Raw genomic sequence first — 22380 nt, 5'->3', positions numbered from 1 at the left:
GTTAGAGTGGTCTGGACAGATTTTAATCAGTAATAACCACTGCAGCAGGGAGAAGAGTCAAGTGTGAGCTAAACTCAACTTGGACTTGTGCAGAGGTGCCTGGGCATTGTAAACGGAGAATGAGGGAAGAGGGAGGTAGGTAAGTGGGGTCTCAGGAGAGTCAGGGTAGTGAAGACCAAGGTGTTGGTCCAAATGAAACCCCTGACTGTTGGCTAACTGGCCTTATAGAGGTTGTGCTCCTCCCCTCCCATGGAAGTTGGAAGGGGGGCCATCTCTTCAGGTAGCAGCTGAGACAGTCAGGTCTATCAGCAGCCATGAGTTCTCCCAAGTGGGCACTTTAAAAGGGACCAGCATCCATCCTAGGGATATGGCCCTGAGTGTTAGAAACTGTTAGTGTCTGTTCAGGTGTCTTTTAAAAAATTTTTTTTAAATTTATTTGGCTATGCTGGGTCTTCATTGCTTTGCACAGGCTTTCTCTAGTTGCAGTGAGAAGGAGCTACTCTTCATTGTGGTGCATGGGCTTCCCACTGCAGTGGCTTCTCTTGTTGCAGAGCATGGGCTCAGTAGTTGAGGCACATGGCCTCCATTGCCCCGCAGCATGTGGCATCTTCTCTGGACCAGTGATGGAACCTGTGTCCCCTGCATTGACAGGCAGGTTCTTATTCACTGTGCCACCAGGGAAGTCCTGTTCAGCTCTTTCTAGTTCAAGGTTAAGGCCTACTCCACAAGAGGACTCAAAGTAGCCTGGCTGGGGTGTGGTCAAGGAGAGAATCCTTGTCACTTCTATCATTCTCTGCCATGTCTCCCATGAAAGCAGGTCAGCGTTCCACCTAAGGCCACATACCTGGGGAATGGTCAAGCCATACCTGGCCTCCTGAGTTCCTCACTATGTCTCTCTGGTTTCTGGCTTACCTCTCTCTCGGGGTGCGTCCACTCACAACCCCCCGCCCCTATTACTCAGCGCTCTAGCTGGGGGATGATGTGTCTATGAGGGTCAAGGTGCCAGGAATGAGGTGTGTGAGTGGCCCGAGCAAGTCACTCACCCTCAGGCTGAGTCCTCACCCTTCCAATAGAGGATGATAGAGCATTCTCAAAGCAGGTTGGGGAGGCCAGTGACCCCATTCAAAAGCTTATGATAACAGCAGAGGGTTATGCAACACTTCACCCAACCTGCAAGTACTTCACCCAACCTGTTTTTTTTTTTTTTTTTAACCTGGAAGTAATGCTCAGTTTCCTCTGCCACCAAGGTGTGAGGGTTGTTTAGAGTGAGTCATCAGTCATCTTGGCCAGAGGATGAAGAGGGCACACAGGACCACTCCCTCTCAGCCTTCAGACCCTGCTGGCCTCCTTGGGCCTCTGTCCCATGGAAAGAAGTCAGTGTGAAGCTATGGCTTGGGCCCAGGGTCTGAGTGGCCCATGGTTGAAGATGTAGTTCTGACATCCCCTGAACGGAACTGCAGTTTGTTACCTGGTTATTGTCCCTTTCTAGTCTCATTTTCCTCATCTGTGATAACTCTTGGAATTATATGAATGCTGTGAAGTTTAATGAGATAATGCAGATAAAGAGCTTAGGAGAGAACTCAGCAGGTAGAAAGCCTCAAAAATGTTAGCTTAGGGACTTCCCTGGTGGTCCAGTGGCTAAGACTCTGTGTTCCCAATGTAGGGGGCCTGGATTTGCTTTCTGGTCAGGGAACTAGATCCCAACTGCTGCAACTAAGAATTCACATGCCATAACTGCAGATCCTGCATGTTATGATGAAGATCAAAGATCCCACATGTCATGGGATCTAAGACCCAGCGCAGCCAAATTAAAAAAAAATCTTAAATAAAAAAAATGTCAACTGCACTTATGGCTTCCCAGGTGACACTAGTGGTAAAGATCCCACCAGCCAATGCAGGAGACATAAGAGACATGGATTCGATCCCTAGTTAGGGAAGATCCCTTGGAGGAGAGCATGGCAACCCACTCCAGTATTCTTGCCTGGAGAATCCCACGGACAGAGGAGCCTGGTGGGCTACAGTCCATAGGGTCACTAAGAGTTGTATACAAGCGAAATGACTTAGCACACACGCGTGGCAGGGATGAACTTCAAAAGCACATCTACTCTGGGAGACGTGGAGGGTGGACAGGGATAACTAAAGGCCACCCCCTCAGTTGGTCCTGTAGAGCCGCCGGGCAGACCCCCAGCGCAGGGGGAGCTCTGACCTGCTGCGAGCCCCAGTGTAGGATATCATTCCAGCCCTGCTGCTAGCCTCCTTCAGCCCCTGAATACCCTGCTCTGCTCTGAGGCAGGAGGCAGTTCATACATGCACCAGGAGCAGCTCCTCCCTGTGACCCGGCTCATAGGGAGGCTGGCGGGGGTGGGGGATAAGGATGAGAACCCAGGAATCTGTCATCCTTGAAGACAAAGAAACAGCCCTTTGCTGTTGTTATTGAAAAGAAATTCTCCTGTTCAAACCCAACTGCTGCAGAGAGCCCCAGCCTCAGACTCTGGGCCAGTCCAGGTCCCTCCTGGGATTGTGGGACCCCTGTCCTGAGGGATGAGCCTCCCCCCAGATTCTCACGTCCCCTCAGGGCACTTCCCATCCCAGCACTGGTTCCCTAGTTGTTAGCCACAGAATCCTGCCCGCCACAGTGGTATCTCACATGGGGATAATTAAAAACAAGAATACAGCCCCAAACTAAAAGCACAGCTGTTATGCTTGAAGCCCTGTCCTCCTATCCAGCTTTTAATAATAATACAACAATGTGCTCAGTTACTCAGTTGTGCCTGACTCTTTGCGACCCCATGGACTGTAACCCGCCAGGCTCCTATGTCCATGGAATTTTTCAGGCAAGAATAGTGGAGGGGGTTGCCATTTCCTTCTCCAGGAATGCAACAATAGCTGTCATTTATTGTGCTATGTTGGAAGGACATTCAACTAAATTCAACACTCACAATAACCACATGGGTGGTATTACTGTTATCCCTGTTAAACAGTAAGGATGTGAGAGTTGGACATTAAGAAGGCTGAGTGCTGAAGAATTGATGGCTTTGAACTGTGGTGCTAGAGAAGACTCTTGAGAGTCCCTTGGACAGCAAGAAGATCAAACCAAGTCAATCCTAAAGGAAATCAACCCTGAATATTCATTGGAAGGACTAATGCTGAAGCTGAAGTTCCAATACTTTAACCATCTGATGTGAAGAACTGACTCACTGGAAAGGACCCTGATGCTGGGAAAGACTGAGAGCAGGAGGGGAAGAGGGCGAAAAAAGATGAGATGGTTGGATTGCAGTACTGATTCAATGGGCATGAGTTTGAGCAAAATCCGGGAAACAGTGAAGGACAGGGAAGCCTGGCGTGCTGCAGTCCATGGGGTCGCAAAAAGTCAGATACAACTGAGCGACTGAACAACAGCAACCATTAAACAGATGGGGAAACTGAGTCACAGTGACTTAAGCCACTTGCCCAAGGTGACACAGATCAGAGCGAAAACTGCATAAAGGCCCCCTGCAGCCCACTCCTAACTGTAAAGGCTCTCTCTGCCCTCGATGTCCTCAGGGACACATGTGCCATCCCAGTGCCCATCCCTCACCAGGGAGTCTCGGCTCTCAGGGGTGGGCACAGAGAGTCCTAGGCCTGAGCATCCGCCTCTGGCCACCTTTCTGTGTGTACCCTGAGGCCGCTATCTGGACAAAGCCTCCTTGTCCTGTCTTAGGAGTTGGCAGGGTTTTAAGGACATGGGTTTAGTACCAGGGCTGTTTATCATTAGGACTGGGTTTCCTCTCTCAGAGGTGAAGAAGTTGCTCCACAAACTGTGTGGAGGCGATGTCAAGCTCACCACCTCATCCTCTGTTCCCTTCCCCGGGGAGCACAGTTCTACCCAACAGTGTGCCACATACTCACCCAGCACACTCACTCACACACACACACGCCTGCAAACACACACATGCAGTGTGTACACGTACATGGCCTTCCAGGAAGCAGGGAAAAGCAAAAAGTGTCTTTCTTGAGTCTCTGAATGATCTCATGGGATTCCTGCACATCTGAAGTCGTTTGCAAACTGTGGTGTGTGTGGCTTGTGCATAAGAAGTGCAGGCTTATGCAGGACATAATCTACAGGGCCCAGGGCAAAATGAAATGTGGAACCCATTGTTCAGAAAGTATTAAAAATTTCATGATGGCAACAACAGGCCTGGGGCAATTCTGAGCCAAGGCCGCCTGCTCAGGAAGGGGGCCTCACGCCTGTGAGTGGGTTAGATGTTTATATTGCAGGCACTTTTCTGATTAGAAGGTTCAGAGCTGTCATTAGAATCTCAAGAGGGTCCATGACTCTCAAGGTTAAGAACCCTTTGGTAGCAGAAGGCCGGAGTTAGAAGCGTGGGTCTGAGTCCCAGGCATATCATTTACTGGCCACGGGACCTGGACCAAGTTCGTTAACCTCTCTGAGCTATTTTCTCATCTGTGAAAAAACAAAACAGGGTTATAATAAAGCCCACCTCACAGGGTTAATATGATGATAGGGGCAATAGGATAAAGAACTTAGCACAGAGCCTGGCGTGTCAGTTCCCGGGAAGCACTGAGGGTAGTTAGTTACTGAACTGTGAGTTCATTCTGTTTTACTTGTTATGTTGGAGTCATGGCCCTGTGTCACCTTGACCTCAGCAAGTTGTGCCTTCCGAAGCAGTCCTCGGCAGGCCCAGCACAGCGCTTGGCAGGGGCTCTTGTGGACAAGAGCTGGCGTTTCTGAGGACTGGCTTGGTGTCTTTGCTGGTCACTCCCTCAGAGCTTGCCCTGTTGGCTGCCTGACTGGTTTGGTCTGAGTGGCTGGGCCACATGGATATGTGATAGGTAGCCACAACCTAGCGGACTTAGGACTGGTGGATGGTCTCTGGGTTGAGCTTAAGAGGACTGGGCCCCTCAAGAGGACCTCCTAGCTTTTAAGTCCAGTATCATCCTTGACAGAGCCTCCCTCCAAACTGGGGCACCCAGGAGAGGGTTCTCAGGAAACCTGGGGCCCAGTGGCCCTTGGCAAGCATGTATTTCCCCTCTGGGTACCCACACAATGGCTCCTCAAGGGCATCTGTGGTGCCTCAGCTATTGTCTCCTCTGGGCCTGCCAGCATCTCCGGGAGAACTGCTGCGGCCTCCCCCAGCCTGATGCCCTGGCCCTCTCACTCCCTTCAGGGTGGAGACTCCTAGTGGAAAGGAAGAGGGAGCACCGGGGCTAAGATCACTGCATCCTCCCACCCACAAGTGTGATCTGAGGAGTCTGCAGCCCCTCAGGGTCTCCTCGGCCATATTTCTAACCTTCAGGAGCGGGAGGTGGGCAGTGTCCCCTTCATTTCTGCCCGGGGAAGCCCTCACCCATATACCAAAGCAGGTGTTTCAATATGTACAATGTGCATCTTTGTGCTGATGAAAACTGGAAGCAACTAAATGTTCATCCAGAAGGGAGTGGTAAATAAATGGCCGCTGAGAATTAAAACTATCAGTAAACTCTCAGTAAACGATGGATATTGCAGCCACCAAGCCATTACCTTATGGCCGCCTGGATGGTGAGCCCTGAGAGAACTCGGGATGGAGACAAAGGGGGTGCCCACTGCCAAGCCTGTGTAGCAGTCATCCCCAATGGTGCACCTGAGGAGACTCAGGATGAGAAAACACAGGACACTGACCCCAGATAGCTGAGGTACGTAGCAAAGGAACAATTTCAGTGAGCCCAGACTCTTGCACCTTCCCATATATAGAAACATAGAAAAGCACCAAATTCCTTAACTTGAGATAACTGATCTTCCTTTATTAACTGTAATCTTTTGATATTCCACCTACCTGGTCTTTTTTGGTAAAAAAAAAAACTCCTAAATATCCTGGCTCCTCCACCCCCCACCACCCCCTCCACTTGCCTATTCGGAATGGTTTCCTCAGAGTTATCTGAGATGCTGTCTCCTGGACTTGAAGTCCTCAGAAAGCTCACCAAGTAAAATATAACTCTTGACTTCTAGGTTGTGAATTTTTCGGTCAAAACTATCGTACTAGAAATGTTGTCCAACAGTTCTTAAAAGCCAAGGGGGCTGACACGGAAAGGTGTCTAGGATGTATTTTTAAGAGAAAAATGAAAAATGCAAGATAATATAGTATAAATAATTTCTGTAAAAGTCAAGTATACATTCTCTAAACATATCTATGCACAGGGAAAGGTCTGGAAAGATGTATTTCAAGTTGATCACAGAGGCTGCCTCTGAGAGGGGAGGGGGCTGAGGGGGTTGTCAAAAGGGACTTGAAGTCTACCCATCTGGAGTCCTTGCCCCAGAAAGCCTGTCTCAGATCCTGCCGGGATGGAATTCCTAACCCCAGGGCCAAGGCCGTGCTGCACTGCTGGCGTCTTGGGTGGGAATTCTCACTGGCTCTTCATGAATAACCAGCCTCCCATCCACTGATAGTAAAATTGTTCCAAACATCATTTATTAACTCCCCACCAAGGGCCAGGCATCCTACCCTCCCACAACAGGGCGGGTGTTAGAGTCAGGCGTGGACTGCCAAGAAAGCGGCAGGTCTGAGATTTCCCTCTTGCTCTTAAACCAGCAGTTAGCCTGCCAGTGCCATGAATAATGGTAGAAGACTTCTGGGACAGAGACAACAGACCTGTTAGGTAAAAGAGGTGACACAAGCCCCATGTTCATGTTGGTTCTCTTTGCCCCCTTGTCTCACGGGCCAAGTGGGAGGCAGGCCCAGGGGAACTCTGTGCCCACAAAGGGCTGGTGTCACAGCCAAGGAATCCTGAGATTAGGAAACCCCTAGCCTTATAAGGGATTCCCTGGTGGCTCAGATGATAAAGCGTCCACCTGCAATGCAGGAGACCCAGGTCCTGCAGGATCGAACCAGGTCCGATCCCTGGGTCTGAAAGAGCCCCGGGAGAAGGAAATGGCAACCCACTCCAGTACTCTTGCCTAGAAAATTCCACAGATGGAGGAGCCTGGAGGGCTACAGTCCATGGGGTTGCAAAGAGTCGGACGCAACTGAATGACTTCACTCACTAAGAGCCTCATAAAGCAGCTTCTAGCAAACCTGCTGGATCTTTGCCTTGGAAGGAGACATTGTTTTCATTGTCCTGGAAAGCAAACAAATCTGCCCTGTGCCCAAGGGAGACACTGTCTTTATCTGCCAAGGCTGTTTGCTAATCAAACACCCTTGGAAAGATAGTCCAGAACAAAAGGTGTCACAAGACTCCAGAAATTCCAGAGGCCTCTGGAGAACTGTCTCCTAACACTGACAGCCTGAGATGAGGCCCCGAGAGGCTGAGTCCCTTCCCCAGGGCCACACAGTGCCCACAGAGCAGAGCCGGGGTTACCCCAGGTAATCCGACTCCTGCACCCCTGCTTTTTCCTCCCTTCCTCCAAAACAGGCCACTGGGCCAGCCTGGGAACGAAAGAAGCCCTAACAACATTACTTCAGAGGGAAAATCCACATCAAGTTCCCAACAACTACCTATAGAAGAATTTCAGGAACAAGTCTGTCTGTGGCTTGGGACCAAGCGCTGCCCACACATTGTTCCTGACCTGACTCCCCCCAGGGGATGAGAAAATTTCTCTCTGGCTGCCCCTGGGTGATGTCAGAGAGGACCGGGAAATTAAGGAACCAGCTTCTGGAGACCGGATAAATGCTCTTTTCTTTTGCAGAAGGAAAATAATGTCATGCCGTTCCATATTTATTTAAATGTGAAATTTATTTATGGAGCAGAAAGAGTTGGTGTTGGCTTTCAGCGCCCAACCAGGAAATGAACTGGGCTTGTTTTCGTCTGCTCCAGCGCCCTGTCCCCCAGTGACCTAATCTGGATCCTAGCCCTGCTTCTCAGGCCCGCCCTGACCCACCTTTTCATCTCCAGAGCCACTCCTCTCTCTCTGGGAGGATGCACAGAGAGGGGCCAAGTCTGTCACTGGGGTTCCTCTATTGCTTACTGTCCTCATCTGTAAAATAGGGACACCCGTCTGCCCCACATCTCCCTCATCAATGCAAAGCAACTAATAGTAATACTAACAGTAATAATAACAGCTTCTAATTTGATGAGTTGCTAATAAATACATGCATTGGTGAGGTTTTAAGATTCTTCTTTACGGATAGGAAAACCGGGGTCAGGCACAGGGCAAAATTGGCCACTGTCACATCAGTTCAGTTCAGTTCAGTCTCTCAGTCGTGTCCGACTCTTTGCGACCCCATGAATCGCAGCACGCCAGGCCTCCCTGTCCATCACCAACTCCCAGAGTTTACTCAAACTCATGTCCATCGAGTCGGTAATGCCATCCAGCCATCTCATCCTCTGTCGTCCCCTTCTCCTCCTGCCCCCAATCCCTCCCACCATCAGAGTCTTTTCCAATGAGTCAACTCTTTGCATGAGGTGGCCAAAGTATGTCACATAGACACCCTTAAAGAATGTCTGCCTCCTGTCCCCTTGCCCCTCCCAAACTCCTCCTGGCTACTGAGGAAGACGCATCTCCATCTGTTCCTTTGAGCTCTGTCTGAAGTTGCTCAAGTTTTATGTACTCAGAAGCTTGGGCACGGCTGAGGCTGGGGGCTTGTCCTACAAACAACTAGTTCTCTTCCCAGGGAGCTAGTCTCTATGCAGCCTTTAAAGTTTGTTTAAACCTCATGGCAGCCCTGAGGGAAAGAGCTTTATCTCCACTTGCAGGCGGGGAACCTGAGATTCTGAGAGTCTTACACAGCCAGACCTCGTGGTTGGTGGAGACCAGGACAGAGCTCCACTCTGTAGGCCTGACTTCTTGTCCCCACACTGTGAAGCCCCTGAATCAGCAGGCTATGATACAGCCTCAGTTTTTCCCTCCACAGCATGGGGACAATTTCTTCCTCTGGTTCCTTGCCATCTGAGATCCTAATGCGTTTTCTACATTCCCTTCAGATGAACTCTGAGCTAAGAGTTTGGAAAGATGCAGAGAGATCCATGACATGCCAGAAGGGAGCCACAGTAGGGCCAGACAAGGTCTGAGGCCCCTGCCTTCAAGCAGCACTCAGTCAGCCACACCACAGGACCTAGGCCTCTGCAGGGAGGTGATGGTGGAGGGTGGGCCGAGGCCCTGTCTCAGGGAGGGGGTTGAGGGAGCAGTTCCAGTTAAGTCCTAAAGAAGCTCCTATGGCAGACAGGGCAATTACAGGGTGAGGTGGTGTTGGCAAGGCCGGGGTGGGGCTGGAAGACAGAAGAACAGAAAAGAGCAGGCCTGATGCCCACACTTTCCTGCCCAGAGGTGGCTGGCAGCCGTGGAGATGGACATCTGCACCCAGGTGCATCTGGGGGCGCCCACCCCAGGAAAATTCCACCAGAACTGAGGCTGGCAGGCAAACAGTGGGGATGACCCAGGACTCTCCCTCCCCCCTCCTCCCTTCACGGCAGGGTGAGATCTATTGTCCTGCTGACCTGCCAACTAAAAAATGTCTCGCCACCCAGTTTCACAAGAATTAAGTCATTAGTCACTGCAGCTGCTGACCTTCAACATGCCCAGGAGTTCAGAACAGAGATCAGGACAAGGTACTCTGTGCTCTGGGAAAACCAATAAAACAGGCCTTCAGACAGGTAAGTATTTCCATGAGACATTTTTTTCGAATGCGGATTCTTGCATCTTCCCATACTTAGAAAAGCGCTAAAAGACTGACACCTCTGCTCCACATGACCAGCAGCAACTTCTACTGAGATATGTGCTTGGTTGCAAAATCACATTTATTCTGACCTCCTCTACCTGTCCAGGGCAGTTCCTCTCTCTCCTGAGGAGTCCTCAGTAAGTTATCCAATAAAACGGAAACTCGCAGCTCTCACATTGTGCATATTTAGTTCTGCCTGGAACACTTTCTGTGCCTTCACCCTTCAGGTCTCAGTTTAAACTCTCTTTCTTAGGAACGCTGCCTGCTCCCCACCCCCCACCACGAATCTACTTGAGAGGAGCAGTCTCCTCTCCAGCTTGCTGGGTGTTCAGGCCCCGGACTGCGGGTTATCCGCTTTATTTCAGACTCACTGTCACGTGTGAGCCCCTCAGAGTCTAGGCCTTGCCTGGTTCTCTGTCACCGCTGCGGCCCAGTGCCCAGCTCGGGCTGACGCACGGCAGGCGCTTGCTCTCTATGAAGAGGGCCCAGAATCAGCACCAGGATGCACTTGTTCATCCAGCTGCAGAACAGGAGGGTGAGAGACTTGTCCCACGGTTTCAAAAAGTAGCAGAAAAGCAAAGCAGATCTCTAAGGCAGAATGGGGCCCAGGCTTTAGAGAGCCGCCCATCTGGGGCTCGACACCTTTCCCCAGAGCCCTCAATGCCAGCCAAACTGACCCCGCCCACCTCACTCAGTCAGTGTGGAGGATGATACTCCTTGAGGGGAAAAAATTCAGCTGACAAATAACTCTTTTCACCTGGCCCCATAGGGGGAAGGTGGCTCACCCTGTCGCCAGTCGGGAGACCCTCAGAATTCTGCATGGAAACTTGGGGTTCCTGAAAGGAGGAGGGGCTGCCACCTAATGACCCAGAAGCATAGGCAAAATTCTCAGGGGAGCTTGCCCTGTGTCTCCAAGAGTTTGGGATACTGGAGAGCAGAGAAACAGGTTTGGGAAGGCAGGAGCCTGGGCAGCTGCCCCAGCGGGTGCTGAAGGATATGTATATTAGAGACAGGGCCTGGTCCTACAAGAAAATGTAGGGCCCTTGTTCAAAGCTTACTAAGCAAGGTTACCATCAACAGTGGTAAGTCATGTTGACCACACACTTGGATATGATGCGATGAGAAAGGCACTTTACTGCCGTGGGATCCCCTGACTCCCTGAGGGACTGCCTCCCCAGAGGCATCTATGGAACAGGAACCAAGAAAAGAAGAGCAATGGCCAAAAAAGTTTTAAAAGATGCTCAGAGGTCAGAAAAATCTAAATGAAAGCCACAGTGAAATACTGGTTTTCATTGTGCAAATAGGCAAGAGTCTGAAACATCAAATAGCAACAGCCAGGGGCACTGAGGGTGCCTAGGAAGCCAGCTGTGCCCTGCTGTGAGCACACTGCATCACTCTTTGAGAAAATAACCTATATGCAAGACAGAAAAAGAGACACAGATGTGTAGAACAGACTTTTGGGGTCTATGGGAGAAGGCGAGGGTGGGATGATCTGAGAGAATAGCATTGAAACATGTATATTATCAAGTGTGAAACAGATCGTCAGTCCAGGTTGGATGCATGAGACAAGTGCTCAGGGCTGGTGCACTGGGAAGACCCAGAGGGATGGGATGGGGAGGGATGCGGGAGGGGGGATCGGGATGGGGAACACATGTAAATCCATGGCTGATTCATGTCAATGTATGGCAAAAACCACTACAATATTGTAAAGTAATTAGCCTCCAACTAATAAAAAATAAAGGGAAAAAAAAAGAAAATAACCTGACACTTTCTTCTAAAACACAAAATACATGTACTATAGCCTCACAGCCCCAATATTGACAGGTTTCCTAGAGGAATAGAAGCACCCACCGAAAGGATATATTAAAAAAAAGTGGTTTTTGATACAATTTGAAATAGTGGGAAAAAAAAACAACCTCAAAACAACATAAGTATCTGAAGAGTATAAGTATAAGAGTATAAGTATCTCTATAAGAGAAATGATTGAATGAACAAGGTAGATTCCTCCTGTTGCATTGTCTGCATTTTTTTTTTTAAGTAGATTAGACACAGTTCCACTGTCTGGAGGACTGTGCACATCCTGTGAAATTTAGAAAGTGTGTTGCCGAGTTGGGACACTATGGGAACCGCAGGTGCAAAACTGCCCCACAGATTACAGGACATTCAGCATCCCTTTTCCCTTCATGTCACACCAACCCTGCCTCCTCACTGTCCAAAAAAAAAAAAAAAAAAAAAAAAAAAAAAAGGAACAACAAAAAAGCCTTAACATGTTTCTAAATATTCCATGCTAAAAACCACTGGGACGGTGAGGCCTGAGGTGTGTTTTTGGGTTGTTGTTGTTTTTTAAGCAAATATTAGTAAGATCCTAGTTGCACAGAACTTTCCGCGTGCTTATACAGACATGAGGAGGGTGAAAGGGTCCCCAGGGCTGATACGGGAATGGGGAGGGAGAGGATCTCTATGCCTGGTTCCATCTTTGTGTGGATTCACCAGGCACATGAGTGCATGTCACTCTCGTAATCACCAAAATTAACTAGGAGAAAGACCTTTTAAAGAAAAAATAATGAAAGAATAACAAGAACAAAAATAAAATGGAAGGAAAGCAGGAAGGGAGAAGGGGTGGAGGGTGAGGAAAGAAGGAAGAGAGGAAGGAAGGCAGATTGCTTTGGAGACCAAAGCCCCCACCCCCTAGCACAATATACACTACATACGACCTCTTTTGCTGCTAGTGACCCTCATCCCCACTAGTGCAGCAGCATCAGAGTGTGGACAGGGAACGCCGCCATCGCCCCAGTTCTACAAGGATCAAGCCATTAGCCACTGCAGCTTCCCACTGACGGTGCACCCTGAGGGCAATTCAGGATGGAGAAAACCAGGAAAAATTCTGTGCTTTGGATATTGGCCCTAGATAGTCAAGATGTGTGTCTAGGGAACAATTTCAATGAGCCCAGATTCTTGCATCTTCCCATAATAATTAACTGGAGGTAACTGTTCTTTGTGATTAGCTGTAATCTTTTGATGTTGAATTGTGGTTTCTTCCTGACTCCTCCCTTATCTCTTCCGAGCAGCTCCTCAGAGCCGCCTGAGAGGCTGTCTGTGCATGCTATAGTCCTCAGTAAGATCTCCAAATAAAACTGTATTTTTAACTTTCAGTGTGGGTTAGGGTTTTTTCCTCCAGTAAACAGGGGTGACCTGGTGGCAGCACCTGCCGGCCACCTCCCTGGCCACACAGCACTGGCAACCTCCCTCCAGTCCCGCGACCACCCTCCGCTCTCACAAAGGCCCCTTTCTCTGCTGCCTGTTTTCGTTGGGCCTTGCCCACCTCCGAGGGCAGGTTCTGGCTGCTGCTGGTGGCACCAGGATAGGCCCTTGCCCACTGCTGAAGGCTCACTTTATGGACATAAAGATTTGTCAGCCGGTGCACCCAGGCTCTTGGAAGGCAGCTGTTTCCACCTTTCTGCCACATTCCCACCCCACTCCCCGGGACCCCCCACTCCAGGACGGAACACACAGCTCCTGTTCTTCCTCATCCCACGACATAAATTACTGCTTCTCCAGCTAGGTAGCAAGGCCAGGTCCCCCACAGCCTGCATCACAGGCGTCCTTGACACCCTGCCGGCTGGAAAACACTCCCAGAGCCTCCCCTCCACTCAGAACTCTCCCTTCTCCCACGTCTGGGTGAGGCCAAGCCAGGAGCCCCTGGCTGCACCCCAAGGCTACAGCAAGGGGCGGTTCCAACTCCTGTGTTTCTCATTTTTAAAACATTGTATGCATTTAAAAATGCCCTGTCTTTTTCCAAAAATACAAAACAGCCACAAGGACACATAAGATGCAACAAGCACAAACTAAGAACCAGCAGAAGATGCTTATAAAAATCTTGGGACAGAGATTTTTAGTACAGTTGAAAACACAGAAACCTCGGAAGCCACCTAAGGTCCAACCATAGCAGACTGGTTAAATAAACCATAATAATGCTACACAATTGAATATTATGCAGTCATAACAATTAAAATTATAGCTGGATAATCTAACTTATTTATATTTATAAAGAGTTTATTTATTTATAGAATCTAAAACTAAATTTGTATGTCTATATGCCTAAGGGTATTTTTACGGGAAAAAGATGAAAAGTCTCATGAGTTTCTTGAAATGACTGCAGCTCCCAAGAACTTAAGAGTCACTGTCTTGCAGAAGTCACTGTCATATAATGCCATGACTAGATATTTAAGTTGTATATAAAATGTATGTGTTACAAAGCCTCCCGCTGTCTAGCCTTAGGGTGCAGGACAAATCTGATGTGTGGCTGAGGGGTCTGCTAATACAGGTAGTCTGTCCAGGGGTACGCCTTGCAGCCCCCCTCTGATGACCCCACTGAGGAAAAGAGTTGACTCATTCCATCACAGAGGGGTAGGGTGGGACGGGGTCTGAAACTCTCTGTTCACTTCTCACAGGAGAGTCAAAGACACATCTCAAAGAGTCAGCGGCTAACGGTGGTCCTTCTGGCACAAACAACAGAATGTTTGGGGGTGACTGAAATCAGATCACACAGAAGGTTATTCACTCTACCCAAGGCTTAGAAGGTTCTCACTACCTATCCCCAGGGGGAAATTCCCAGAACACTCTGTTTACCTACTACTGAGTAACAGATCACCCCAAAACTTGGGGTGCCTGATGCAACAACCATCTTATTATTTCTCATGGTATTTGTGGGCCAGGAAGTCAAGGCTGGGCTCAGTTGGGTGGTTCCGGCTCAGGATCCCACGAGGTCGTAGTCAGATGGAAGCTGGCATTGGAACTGCATGGGGCTGAGGCGGCTGGGGGGATAACCAAGCATCTCTCTCTCTTTTCATGTAGTCTTGGGGCTTCTCCATGTGATCGCTTCATGTGTGATAGTTTGGGCTTCCTAACAGCATGATGAGTATCATACAGAGCCAACACCAATATCCCAGGTTCGTTATACTATTCCTTTCATTTTTGTGAATGTGTAACACTTCCATTATAAAAAAATATACATTTATATTACAACTTAAAACACATCATTAAGCGTTGCATCTAAAAGAGAAACTGTGATTAGGTGTAATTAAGTTCCTGGAAATGTCCCCTCCCCATAACTCAGTTCAGTTCAGTCATTCAGTAAAGTCCAACTCTTTGCGACCCCATGGACTGCTGCATGACAGGCCTCCCTATCCATCACCAACTCCCAGAGTTTACTCAAACTCATGTCCATTGAGTCAATGATGCCATCCAACCATCTCATCCTCTTTCATCTCCTTTTCCTCCCGCCTTCAATTTTTCCCAGCATCAGGGTCTTTTCAAATGAGTCAGCTCTTTGCATCAGGTGGCCAAAGTATCGGAGCTTCAGCTTCAACATCAGTCCTTCCAATGAATATTCAGGACTGATTTCCTTTAGGATGGACTGGTTGGATCTCCTTGCAGTCCAAGGGAGTCAAGAGTCTTTTTCAACACCATAGTTCAAAGGCATCGACTCTTCAGTGCTCAGCTTTCTTTATAGTCCAACTCTCACATCTATACATGACTACTGGAAAAACCATAGCCTTGACTAGATGGACCTTTGTTGGCAAAGTAACATCTCTGCTTTTTAATATGCTGTCTAGGTTGGTCATAAATTTTCTCCCAAGGAGTAACTGTCTGTTAATTTCATGGCTGCAGTCACTATCTGCAGTGATTTTAGAGTCCCCCAAAAATAAAGTTTGCCACTGTTTCTCCGTCTATTTGCCATGAAGTGATAGGACCAGATGCCATGATCTTGTTTTCTGAATGTTGAAATTTAAGCCAACTTTTTACTCACCTCTTTCACTTTCATTAAGAGGCTCTTTAGTTCTTTGCTTTCTGCCGTAAGGGTGATGTCATCTGCATATCTGTGGTTATTGATATTTCTCCCGACAATCTTGATTCCAGCTTGTGCTTCATTCAGTCCAGCGTTTCTCATGATGTACTCTGCATGTAAGTTAAATAAGCAGGGTGACAATATACAGCCTTGATGTACTCCTTTTCCTGTTTGGAACCAGTCTGTTGTTCCATGTCCAGTTCTAACTATTGCTTCCTGACTTGCATACAGATTTCTCAGGAGGTAGGTCAGGTGGTCTGGTATTTCCATCTTCTTCAGAATTTTCCACAGTTTATGATTATCAGGGTCATATATACAGAAAGAAGGAAATGACAACCCACTCAGGTATTCTTGTCTGGAAAATCCCAGGGACAGAGGAGCCTGGCGGGCTACAGTCCATGGGGTCGCAAAGAGTCAGAGATGACTAAGTGACTAACACTTTCACTTTCATATATATAGAAGTTAGCAATCATCTATTCTGATATACTTAATTCAATTGTACAAACAATGCAGAATTTTCCTTGCAAGAGAAGTGTATTATATACGTGCAATAACAGCAAAAATAATCCCAGTCCCTGAATTCAGAACTCTCAAAGCAACGAGGGAGACATAGCTGGTGTTGGCAGTGGGAGCAGGAATATCCTGTATGGTTTTCTGTGTGTATATGTCAATTTTTTTTTTAACTTAATTGATGTATTTATAATAAGAAAAAGCTGTTGAACTGGCTCTTCCTTTCTTTTTCCTGTAGTAATATCTTTATTACTTTTTAACTTGTGTTATCTGCCAAGGGAGTAGGTATCACTAGCAGACAAGAAATAGCAAGCATCAAAGATAAAGAGAAAAGGATGCAAAGTTTTAAATGGCGTGAACTCTGATCATCAACTTAATCTCACTTCTCTACTTGGCCTCCACCCACCACCTCTGACTTGAAAAAAAAATCACTTGGATTTCAGCCCCTGGATGTCTCCCAGTCCTGGCTAATGCAATGGCCAGCGCGCCATCTGGTGGCTTGTCACAGAAGTGCATGGGCCGTGTTCTTTTCTGAACTCATAATATTATAAGCCAAGTTGTAGCTTCCACTGGTGAGTCATAAACTGATGCTCCACAGGCCAAATCTGATATACAGATGTACTGTCTATAAATATACAGATGTATATATCATAAGACTTTTACAGGTTTTGAATATTTTGTCCAAATTTAAAAATCCAGATATTTTCCCTACAAAGTCTGACCTCTGGCGTCTTTTGAAAACCAGACCTAAGGGTGCCTGGGGCTGAGGTCTCTGCTCTCCAGTTACCTGTCTGGCCTCTACTGTGGCCACTTTGGTTTGTGTTAGTTTGTCCTACACAGGATTCCCCAGAGTGTGTTGAAAAGTGTCTCCCAAAGATACATGTCTAACCGGGAACTTCAGAATGTGATCTCATTTGAAAAACAGAGTCTTTGTGGATGCAATGAGTTAAGGATCTTGAGATCACCCTAAATCCAACGACTGGTGTCTTTATAAGAAGAAGAGAGGACACAGAGACCGTCATGTGGAAATAGATCCTGGAGTGATGTGTCTACAAGTTGGGGAGTGCCAAGGATAGCTGGCAACCACCAGAAGTCAGGAAAGAGGCATGGAAATGCATCTCCCTCACAGCCTCCAGAAGTAACAACCCCACTGATGTAATTTCAGAGTTTTGACCTCCAGAATTATGGGAGAATAAATCTCTGTTGCTTAAAGCTACCCAGTTTGTGGTAATTTGTTACAGTGGTCCTAGTAAACTAATCTACAGTACCCAAGCGGTCCTCACCTCTTTACAACAACCCCCGAACAGGCCTCTGCTCTAAAGTCTATAAGATGGACTTCCTCGGTGGCCCAGTGGCTAAGACGCTGTACCCCCAATGCAGGAGGTCTGGGTTCAATCCCTGGTCAGGGAACTAGATCTCTTATGCTGCAACTGAGAGTTCACATGCCACAGGTTAAAAAAAAAAAGAACCTGTATGCCACAACTGAGATCTGGTGCAGCCACATAAATACATATTGATCTATTGATAAGATAGATAAATAAAGACTACAGGGACAAGGAACTTACTACCTCCCACTTGTGTGATGAAGTAATTGTGATGGACTAATTGTTGGAAACTCTTCCTGCTAAACCAATACATAATACAAACTACATAAAATCATATAGAGTCTATAAAAGTCTATAAAACAACATAAAATCTTTATGGAGTCTATAAAGAGTGAGGGAAACCACTCTTAAAAAGAAACAAATCCCTACTGGTTATGGGCTCAGGGGTTTCATGGAGGAGGCAGCACTTGAATTGGGCCTTAAATGATGGGCATGATCAAAACAAGTGGAAACAGGGGTGGTGACCTATATTCCAGATGACCCAGCAGTGGATGGCCCAGAAGTAGGAAAGTGTGGGCTATGCATATATAGACTGATTGACCGATTTCATTCATTCATTCTAGGAATATTTATTCTCTGAGCAGTGGGCAGTGAGCTTAGTTGGAAGGGAAGTGTGTATCTGAGTGGGGTCAGTAGGTTGGAATTAAGTGTGAAGTGTCTAAATTTTTAAAAGTCCTGGTCTACCAAGCAAGCTAAGTAAAATATGTGATATTTATCCACATCCCTGGGTTTTTCTTCAGGCTAAACTACTCTAGTCACCATTTGTATAGAGAATTGTTAGTTTCTTTCCAAGATGCTTGCCTGTGTCCCTTCCCCTGGTCACAGCCCATGTCCTGGCCGCAAGGGTGGATGTATGATCCAGGCTGGCCATTCACAGCACCCCCCTCACCTGGCAGCAGTGATGGGTCCAGTCGTCCTTCCCTGTGACTAATGTGTAGACTCTGGGAGCAAGCAGCTCGCTCTCTGTTTGAGCCGCCAAGTTCTCTGCCACACGGAGAACATTTCAACAGGAGTCAGAGTGAATGAGGCCAGCAGGTGAAAAGAAACAGTAAAGGGTTGATGAGAGTTGGGCAGCACCGGGGAGAGCCTTCCGGGCATGGACCTCACAGTTGCCCTCATAGAGGTCCTGGTTCCTAGACTGTATCCTTCACTTCCGAGAACTGCCCCAATATCTTCCTCTTTTATGAGGGCCAGTAAATTATTTCTCTGCCTAGGCAAGTCTGAGTTGAGTTTCTGTTGCTTGCACCAAAGGGTCCTGGCTGATATGGTCCTGTTTCCACACTCTCCCGTCCCCACTGGCCACGCAGCCAATGAGAGAAAGGAGCGTGGTTCCCATCCAGGCTGGCCGCCCTCCCTCCAGGTGAGAGAGGTCACCTGAACACTTTCTGATGAGCACGTGCGTACTTGGTGCTGTTAGGGTGACGCTAAAAAAGCACAGGCGTGTGACTGCAGGTAAAACCCAAGCACAATGCAAACAAGACAATGAATGAAAGCCTCTCTGTTTTCTACCCCAAAGGACACCCGTTTCCATTCTTAGAGAGTCATTCCTGTGGGCTAGGGTTTCTTTTGAAATATAAGCTGGGAGGGTAGTTCAGGAGGCAGTAAGGCGGCCAATTTGCCAAAAATTCTATATACCTGAATACACCAAATTCACTAGATTTTAAAAAATTGTAGAAGCTTGTTTAACTAAATATAAATTTTTCAGCACTTTCTATAAAATGTTGACATTTCGGTTTTCAACATGAAATGATTGTGTTACTTTAGCTTGGCAGCAATTTGCAGAAAGTTTCTACAGGAAAGGGTAAAACTGTTCACCTACCTGAAGAGAAGTCAGTGGTGATAAACTGCACCAGGAGTGATGATTTTTTAAAGGAAAATGTCAGGCTGAACTGAGACAAGATAATTCATCTAGCCACTCATTTATTTAACATATACATCCTGGTTATCTGCCCTGTGCCAGGCCCTGGACTCAAGGAAACACATGTGACAAGACATGATCCACACCCTCAAGGACCTCCAGAAGAGGGAAAACCCAGGGAATCAAGGAAATGCAGCCCAGTGATCTTAGGACAGAACATAGGCCAGTGAGGGACAGAAGCAGAATGGAGGTGGGAAGGAGACATGATGTTTGAGCTGGGTTTTGAAGACTGTGTAGTTTACCATGTAAAGGAGGAGAATGGAGAAAGTTTTTCAGGCAGGAAGTACAGATTAAACCAAGACTCTGAGGGACAGGAGGTGGAGAGGAAGAAGACAAAGGGGAGGAACAAAAGGATTGTGGGGGTCAAATCATCAGGCCTCTAAAAAGTCAATCAAAATGAATCTGACTTTCACTCTGTGGGTAATAGGGAGTCACTGAGGGTATTACGGAGAGGAAACAAATCCTGCCTCCATGGCAGCTGTGACCAAGATGGACCAAGAGTCCTAGAAAGGAAGGGGCTGGAAGGCCAGTTTGGAGGCTGCTATAGTTGTCCAAGTAACAGATGAATCAGGCTAAGTTAGAATTTATTCATTCAACATACACTTATCGATCAACACCTGATTAGAGACAGGCACAGATCAGGCGATCAGTGCTGGGGATTCAGCAGTGCATAGAAGCTGGGTGATCAAAGGGGCGGAAAGCATTCCAGCCACAGAGAACAGAGTGTGGGGGCCCTAAGCGGGGAAAGATCTGGGTTCTTTTCAGGCAGGGCAGCAAAAACCGTGTGGCTAGAGCCTCAAGACTGGGAGGCTAGGAGAGGCTAACACTGAGGGCAGTCTTGCACTGTGCTGCTCATCCACATTTCTCTCTGCCCTTCAAGGACCAGTGTAAATGCCACCTCCACCAGGAAGCCTCCCCTGAACACAGATTCAGTTCATCCACATTTCTCTCTGCCCTCCAAGGACCAGTATAAATGCCACCTCCACCAGGAAGCCTCCCCTGAACATGGATTCCATTCTCCCTCTCAGCTCCCAGCTACTGTTAACAGGAAGACCACTGAAACAGTTTCTGCCCCAGAGTAAGTAATCCATAAACATCTTTTGAATAAATGACTATTAGAAATAGCAGGGGGAAAGAGTGGTGTGAGAGAGATAATTAAGGGCAGTGGGTGGTCACAGAAAACTGGGAAAGCTGGTGGCCTGAGGGGAGCAACGTCAACCTGGGTAATAGTCTGAACAGTGTTTTTCAGACTTCAGGTCATAACAAAATTTAGTGAGCACACAATAAGCTTTTTTTTTCAAAAAACTAAAGTAAAAATATTAGAATGCAGAGTGTGGGAAGGGTTGGTATTGCTTCATGAAGGCCTATTCTGATTACACACACACAGCCCAGTGTAAAATCTACTTCTTCCTGTGGTCAGGGCAAAAGAGTTTGAGACCCTCGGAATTCAGATGTAGATTTGGCTCTTATATCAGAGGGCTTTCCAGGTGGTGCTAGTGGGGAAGAACCAACCTACCAATGCAGGAGACATAAAAGATGCGGGTTCAATCCCTGGGTCAGGAAGATCCTCTGGAGGAGGAAACGGCAACCCCCTCCAGTATTCTTGCCTGAGGACTCCCATGGACGGAGGAGCCTGGTGGGCTACAGTCCATGGGGTCGCAAAGAGCCAGGTATGACTGAAGCAACTTGGCTCTTGTATCAGAGACTAAAAATAACAATGATTTAACAAAATAAGCACTTAGGTTTCTCTCTACCGGATGGAATGGTGACTGGGCTGAGTGGGGCCCAGGCTGCTTCTCCCCCGTTGTGTCACCTCAGATGGAGCAGCTGCGTCTGTATTCCCAGCAGTGGGAAGAGGCAGAAGGAGTTGGGGGGGTGGTATGGCAGCTTCTCCTGAAGACCACCACCAGGAAGTGGTGTCTGTCACTTCTGCTCATGGGGAGTTGCAAGGGAGGCTGGGAGGTGTGGTCTTTGCCTGGGTGGCTAGGGGCCCCGCCATAAACAGGGGGTTCTGTAACTCTAGGAGGGGAGCATGGATGTGGGCTCATCCTGCAGCCTCTGCCCTGGCCTGCGTTTGAGGAACTGCTAGGGATCCCGTGGGCTTTGGGACCTGTTGTCGCCTGGGCACAGGCCCTGCAGGCCAGGCCCTCCTCCCATCCTACGCCACACCCCACCTCATCTCTCTGGACTCCAAGGCCCTCAGAGCTCCCCACGCTCTTTGGACTTGATGAGGAGTGAAGGAGATGGCCCGGGTCAGTGTATTCACAGCACAGGGCCTGGTGGGAGCAAGTCCTCTGTGAACCAAGCCATCTGCAAGTGTTTCCCTCCATCCACTCTTCTCCTCACTTCACTGGAGTGACTGTCACAGTCCCCAGGGGTCCCAGCACCCAACCACCTATGTGCACTCTTCATCTCTCAGCCTTGTGCGCTTTGTCACCTGTGTCTCTGCCTCACCTCTATAAAGGGGGACTAGTGAGAGGGCTTGTCACAGACAGTTGTGTGACAGTGTCCTCATCCATGTAATGCTCAGATGAAATCATGCACGTGAAGGTTCTGACCTGGCTGGGCCTCAGGTCAATGTCTGCCCCAGCCACGCGCTGGGGAACTGTGTCAGCGAGGTGACCTCCTCGGGCCCCCTCCCTGCACGTGGCGGTGTGCTCAGGCTGAAGGGGACAGCACGCCTCTCTCCTCCTGTTCCCTCAACTGTAGGAAGCACCCTGCTCCCGTCTGGCCCCAGCCTCCCGACCTCCAGTCGTCACCGACAGAAGCACTCCATCCTTTGGTCCTTTGAGCCTTCTGAAAGATGGCTCCCGTGGCTCACAGCCCTTCGCCAGCGTTCCTTTTAAAGCACAGTTAATTTTGCTTTGCAAATGTGTGAGCCCTTGGGGTTAATTAGAGGAGGTGTGGAATGTGAGAGGGAGAGCAAGAAAATTCTGAGCCTGTCAGGACTCCTGCCTTTGCACTCTGCCACAGAGTCACAGAACTGGGTGGTCTAGTCCCAGCCCTTCATCTCACAGCTGGAGAAACTGGGGCTCATGGGGAGGTGCTGACCCACGTTCGGAGACCAGACCAGGCAAATCCCAGGTGGCC

This window comes from Cervus canadensis, chromosome 8, assembly GCF_019320065.1.
Source record: "Cervus canadensis isolate Bull #8, Minnesota chromosome 8, ASM1932006v1, whole genome shotgun sequence".
In the NCBI taxonomy this organism is placed as follows: domain Eukaryota; kingdom Metazoa; phylum Chordata; class Mammalia; order Artiodactyla; family Cervidae; genus Cervus; species Cervus canadensis.
This window is presented reverse-complemented; position numbering follows the sequence as displayed.